Raw genomic sequence first — 7,147 nt, forward strand, 5'->3', positions numbered from 1 at the left:
TGTCTGTCTGTCCCCAAAGGGTGGGCCTGGTTGTGACATCAGGGACACAGTGGGCGGGCAGCTGGCTACAGTGCTCCTGGGTCTCACATTTCTGAGCTGAACACCCCTTGGGTGGAACGTTGAGGGAATGTGTGAAGATTCTGTTTGAGATCCGGGGGTAGGGGAGAAGCTAATTAATAGTAATCAGTAATAAAAATCACACGAAACAAAAACTAAATGTCTTAACAATTATTTAAGTAGTTTTGTGTTCTCCATTGCTGGGACTATAAAACAGGTTTGTTTCACGCACGCACACACACACACTCGTATTACTACTTGTTGGTGTAATGTCATAGGCGGATGTCTATATACACACATGCATAGATGTATGTGTCCATATGCAGACAGACTTTGCAGTACTGGAGTGCAATACTGCAGTATATGGCTTTGCACCTACAAGATAGGAGCTCAGCCTCCTGGGCCTTTTCGTACTCTGGTTAATTTGGGGTATAGGGTCTCACTTTACCTCCAGGTAGGCTTAGAACTACCATCCTCCTGAATCTTAGTCCCCCTATCATGGGGAAGCTACAGAAGCCAACATGCCTGGCTTCTTATTGGCTAAGATGGAGTCTTGTGAACTTTTTGCCCAGGCTGGCCTCAAATTGCAGTTGTCTTGATCTCAGCCTCCTGAGTGGTTGGCATTAGAGGTATGAGCCACCAGGCGCTTGGGTTATCACAAATTCTCATCAAGAAAGGCTTATTTACTCCAGGATGGTAGCATGCATGTGAAATCACAGGGTGTCATGTGTTAATGGAAAGCTGCAATTGTGTGATTTCAAATGATACCTTTCCTGTTGCTTCTGCTCATGGGCACTGTGACCATGCTAACGTTTGTGAAATGTCCTTCTTGAGCCCCAAAAAGCCCAGTCCTGTCCCCTATACTTCTGAGCAGCTGACTCCCCAAGCTGTTCTGGCTCAGAAAGCGTTAGCTCCAGGGTCTAGCTCTAGAGAGCTTGCATCATCTACTGAATGCTAGAGAGGCCAAAGATAGTACTCTGTAAAATGTACTTGTGTGTCTCTCTCTTACACCTTCATACAAGATGCTAAACTACATCTTGTATTTCTGAAAAGCTTAACATTTTCTTTCTTCTCTTTAAGAATTTTCCCCATTTCCAGGATACTGAACTGATTTCAGCCTGAGTTGAGATTAGAGCAAGAGTCGGAATCAAAAGGTGTTTATTTCATTTTACAGCCTGCTCCATGGCCATTGACAAATGTCCACACAATTGTTGTACCCTTCAAAACTGGAGTTTTCTAAAAAAAAGAATCTTATTTTTATACATGTTTGTTCCACCAGTTTTAAGACTATGGATCATGGAAAACTGAACGTGTCCACTTATTTGAATAAATAATACTTCCTTCTCGTTGGGCTTGGGATTTTTTTTTTTAAACATCCTGTCTCTCAGATCCTGCTTCTAGAATTCTGTACGGGATGTGTCATGACCTGTTATTCCCTTTCTTCCACAGGGACTTCTGGGAAATGCCACAATTGAGTGCAAGGAGGGGGTCAGGCGTAATGGAAAGATGTACAACAGGCTGGAATAGGAAAAGAATGGCTACTTTGAATGTGGAGGCCAGTCCACGGGCCAGAACAGTGCAAGGGAGAGAGAGAAGTGAACTAGCTTCATCTCCCTCCAAGGTCTTTCTCTGGCCCACACTCTCTGGGCCTGCGTCCAGAGCTAGGCCACCCAGAGCAGAGGCCTTGTCTGTGCTGTGATGATCCATCTTCAGGCTTCAGTCTGTACGGGGACACTGGGACACAGCAGAAATACTCAGTGTGGGTGGCCCAGGCCCCGACAGTGACTCTACATGTTTGATAATAGGTGAGGAGAAGAGGGCCGGGAGTTTGGCCTAGTGGTTAAAGTGCTTGCCTAGCATGCATGAAGACCCGGGTTCGATTCCTCGGTACCACATACATAGAAAAAAGCCGGAAGTGGTGCTGAAGCTCAAGTGGTAGAGCTCTAGCCTTGAGAAAGTCCAAGGACAGTGCTCAGGCCCTGAGCTCAAGCCCAGGACTGGCAAAAAAAAAAAATAGGTGAGGAGAAGAAAAGAACTTCAAACCCCTTAAACCTCAAGAGAAGGTGAAGCAACCCTTACTTCCTGATAGAAGGGAGATGCCTTATCAGTTGCTGGTGGCCTCACTCATGTAGCTTGCGTGTGTGCCACTAAATGGAGCTGTTGTGAGGCTTTGTGATCTTCACGTTCTAAGGAGCACTGGACTCTACAATTTGTAACATATGCAAATGTAGTAAATCTCCAAGTGTGAACCCCAGTTTTGGCTCTCTGGGTTCCTCTGCAGGCCCCACTTCTGGGTCTATACCACACTGGTGCAGCCTAATGGGCCAGTGTCTGGCTGGCTTTACTGCCCCAGATGCTTAGCCAGGGGCTGGGAGCGGAGGGAGGAGGCCCGATGTGGGAAGCCTCCACAGGCAGGAGGTGTCAGGCTTCAGCCGCAGGTGCAAAGAATGTACATAAACAGGAATGACCCCAGAAGAACTGGAGTACGGACCTCTGGCTCCACTGACCCAGTCGGTGGATAGCGCCCGACCAGTGGCTGGACTGAGGTGAGATGCAAGACGATAGACAGTGCTGGGGGTAAAGAGGATCCTTCAGGGAGGTCACCTGGCAGCCTGTGGCCTGGCTTTCCCAGAACCCGCTCCTGCAGATCCAAGCTTTGATGTGGCTCAAGTCCTCTGGGAGCCTCTGGGAACCCCATGGCTAAGTGCAATGCAATCAGTCTCTGGAGTGCACGGGGCCCTTGGCACGGCCATGGACCTGGACCTGTGCACTGCGCTCTTCCCTGAAGTCAGTACTGGAGGGGACAGAGTCAGTGGTCCAGGCCAGCCTGCCCCTGGCCAGCCTGTCCAGCATGGCCACATTCCGGGGCATTGCTGCAGAAAGACCAGTTCTGTCTAGCCCGTCTCCCTAAGGCAGCTCCCTCCCCTGCACCCTTTGTCCCTGGAGTGTTCTTGTGAGCTCAGGCACTTCTCATGTCCAAGAAGTGACAGAACCTCTCATGCCCGTCCATCCCTAGTCCCTGTTCCATGATCTTCTCTCCAGGAGGCAGCGGAAGGAGGCGCTGCCTTAGGGTGGACTGGGGTGAGGTGAGAAGGAACCACTTGTATTCCTGTCCTTCATTGTGCAGTCCCTCAAATCTTTGGCTTCATTTTCCAAATGGCTCCAAGATTCCATTCCCATTAAGATTTTTCCTGCTAGGCATGGTGTCTCACACCTGTAATCCTAGCTAGTCAGGAGGCTGAGATCTGAAGATCAAGGTTCAAAGCCAGCCTGGGCACAAAAGGACCTAAGACTTTTATCTCCAATTAAGAAACCGGAAGTGGGGCTTGGCTCAAGGATAGGGCGGTAACGGTAACCTTAAGCTGAAGAGTTCAGGAACAACACCCAGGCCCAGGGGGAGGGCGGTCTGGGCTGAAGAGCTCAGGGACAGCGCCCAGGCACCCAGGCCAAGTTCAAGCCCCATGACCCCCCCGCTGCCCCCGCGCGCGCGCGCGCGCGCGCGCGCACACACACACACACACACACACACACGCACACACACAAAGGATCTCTCCTATGGTGTGTGTGTGTGTGTGTGTGTGTGTGTGTGTGTGTGTGTGTACATGCCAGTAGTAGGGCTTGAACTCAGAGCTTTTTGCTACTCATGGCCCTCTACCACTCCGAGGCACGGCTCGCTCGCCATTCTGCTTGATAACTGGAAATAGTCTCACATACTTTTCTGGCATTGGATCTCAGCCTCCTGAGCAGCTGTGATCACAACCCTAAGTCTCTAGCGCCTGGCCTCCAGTTGGTCTTTTAAGCTCTCCATTTGGTGTTCTCACCCCCTTTCTGCCACCTTCTCCAGCCTGTCACATGCTCTGAGCCTGCAGGAAGCAATCCACACTCAAATCTCAGTACCGACCCTCTTAGGGAGATCTTCCTCTCTTGCCTTCCAGTCTCCATGTATCCTATATTCGGATGCAGTGCCTGAAGTCAGAAAGAATCATGGACTAACAGGTCCTCAAAAGATGGAGCAGCCAGAGCAGACAAGGCTGTTCCAGCTGCCTTGAACCGCTGAGGCACCCCCAATCCATCTTCATAGCTGCTCCCCTGGTCCAGCCCGTGCCTGGAGGAAGTGATTCTACCACTCCTGTCCAGACAGAGCCCCTCACAAGGCCTGCTGGGTATAGGTGATTACAAAAGAGAAAAAAGAAAAGAAAACAGAGTCCCTAGACATCTCCTGGCAATCAGCCGTTGGAATGCCCAGTTCACATTTTGGTTGTCTGAACTGCACAACCCTGTCCGCCGCCACCATCCCAGCCTCAGGGGTCCTTCTGCTCTAGGCCTTGCTGGTTACTTTTCCAGGGAAGATGGCTAGTTTGATCACCTGATTTCTATTATTATATGTTAAATCCTTTGTAATTGTTCATGTTAGCCGTTAATCCTTAGTTATGTCAATCTTTTTCTTATCACTTCCCTCTCCCCCCTCCCGCCCCCAGCCACAAACCGGGTTCTTTTCCCCACTTGAAACTGTAGAAAAAAAAAAATTTAAGTCTACCAGCCCCTTGTGACCATATAAGTAGGAGAAGAGCACCTTTCCCCTTTATCTTACTGCTCACTGCTTAATAAACCTTACTAATTTTCCACTTGGGAATTTCTTTTTCCTTTATTTTTTTTTGTACTAATCCTAAAGTTTAATTAAACTCATGGTCTGGGTGCTGTGCACTGTACCACATGAGCCACAGCTCCACTGCCAACTTTTCTGGCAGTTATAGATAAAAAGTCTCACAGACTTCCTTACCCAAGCTGTCTTTGAACCATAATCCTCAGACCTCATCCTCCTAAGTAGCTAGGATTAAATCCGTGAGCCATGAGAGGCAGGCTGTTTCTCTTCTACTGTTAAGCTCCTCATAGTGCTTGTCATAGATTTCCAGTTCCTGTCATTTATGTGGAAGTTGGACAGTCAGGTCAAGGACTTTTTCCCCTTGTGTATGTTGGGGAATCCTACTCATCCTTTCCTTTCTCCAGTGATGTGGCTTCCCAGGTTCCCACACCCTGGTCTTGCTCACTCACCTACACACACCCTCCTTCTCTCAGGCTTCTGCAAAGAATTCCCTTGGTCTGGATCCTTAGGGCTAATCAGGCATGGGAATGCTCTGAGACTCTGTTAAAATGCACATGGAGATTCTATGGGCCCAGGACACACACTCTCTGGTCCAGTCATCAATACTACAGGGCCAGGAGCCTCATTAGCAAGGTCTAGGCTGGACCCCTATCTGGTCCCAGCTTCCAGTCACTGAATTCATATTCCTCAGAATCCATACAAGTCCTCCTGAAGTAGGAAGAAAATCCCCACCAAGCATTCACCTTCCAGGAGGCAAGCCTGGTCTGGATCCCAGCTGCTGGCCCCTTGCTGGGAAGCGGGCTGTGGGTGTGGCTTCCACTTCTACCAGGATCCTGCCCGCTAGGGTTCCTGGCAAAGCCTCCATCGTGCTCCCAAGTGAATGAATGTTGGGTTTTTGTACTGTTCTGCGCTTTCTACAATCTCATTAAAATATCCCCCTGCCAGTAGAAGATAGATTCTGTGTGTGCATGTGCATGTAAAGATCTGCTTCTGTACCACCCACTCAGCAAATCCACATATCTATCATTCTCGAATTGCCACCTCTTACCTCCCCCTGGGTGCTGTGCTGGCAGGGAGAACTCTGAACTCTCCTGAGATCCAGGAGAAAGGCCCTATCTTAGTCCCTCTTCAGGAACAGATTGTCATGAATCTTGACACAGCAACACCCAGCTTGCAACATGCTGTTTTTATTTTTTTTTTTTCTTTTGCCAGTCCTGGGCTTGAGCTCAGGGCCTGAGCACTGTCCTTGGACTTTCTCAAGGCTAGAGCTCTACCACTTGAGCCTCAGCACCACTTCCGACTTTTTTCTATGTATGTGGTACCGAGGAATCGAACCCGGGTCTTCATGCATGCTAGGCAAGCACTTTAACCAGTAGGCCAAACTCCCAGCCCCCAACATGCTGTTTTTAATGGTCTGTTTCTGTGCTGCTCTTGTAAGTTTGCTGTTAAAATCATTACAGTATTTTTAACTGTGTACAACAGTCTGCATCCACCTCCCCATACTGCCATTGTGGTTATAAAAGACAAAGTAAATGTTTGTTCTTTCCTCTAGCTGCCAAGTTAGGATAGTGAAAGGAAAGATAAAAGACTCTGGCCACCTGGTGGAATGTTCGTTACTTTATTTTTGATGCTGGTATGGGGGATTGAACTCAGGGCCTCATGTTCTTGCTTAGTTCTTTTGCCCAAGGTTAGTGTTTTACCATTAGAGCCGTAGTTCCACTTCCAGCTTTCCGCCAGTTAATTGGAAATACCCAGCCGATGCTTTCATTGAGTTTAAAAAAAAATGTTCCTTGTTGCAAAGGTGTGACAAGGTATATCTGTGTTGGTAACCATATATAGGAAAGACTTTTCTTGTTCATACCCAAAAGAGATGTTTCTCTTGTAAGAACTGTCTGTGAGAGTCACAGGAGTGATTTTTGTAATACAAGATGACCCAGAAATGTGGGGTTTTTCCCCTTTTACTATAGTCTGCATTCCTGTTCTGGCTTCTGGCCTCTGCTCTCCATGGTGAGACTGGAAACTAAACATGGGAAGAGATTTAAGTGTTTATATTTCCTTAATAGTACCACTCTTGTCCAAGGACAATGCTGGGGCCTGACCTCAAGGCCCTCCCTCCAAAGAAAAGAGTACCACTCTTCTGCAGGCAAATCCTGTTCTGAAGAGTCACGGCAATACGGCCATGACATTGACCACGCTTGACTCTTGTGGCCTGGGAGAAGCTGAAGCCAAGGACCTTGGTTTACGCAATCACCATCCTTCCTGCAGTAGAGCTAATGACCTCCCGGTGGACTCTGCTCGGTATGCTTTGAGCCAGCCCTGGGATAGAATGCATAACCACCCAAGGCGCCATTCCACAGGTTAACTACGTGAAGGTGGCAGCCATGGCCTGCGCTTGTCATCCTAGCTCCTGGGGAGGCTGAGATGTGAGGATCCAGGTGTGACATCTGTGAGGCTCTCATCAGCCACCAAAAGGCCAGCGTGACTCAA

This window comes from Megascapheus bottae, chromosome 1 (assembly GCF_031878675.1).
Source record: "Megascapheus bottae isolate mThoBot1 chromosome 1, mThoBot2.hap1, whole genome shotgun sequence".
Taxonomy (NCBI): Eukaryota; Metazoa; Chordata; class Mammalia; order Rodentia; family Geomyidae; genus Megascapheus; species Megascapheus bottae.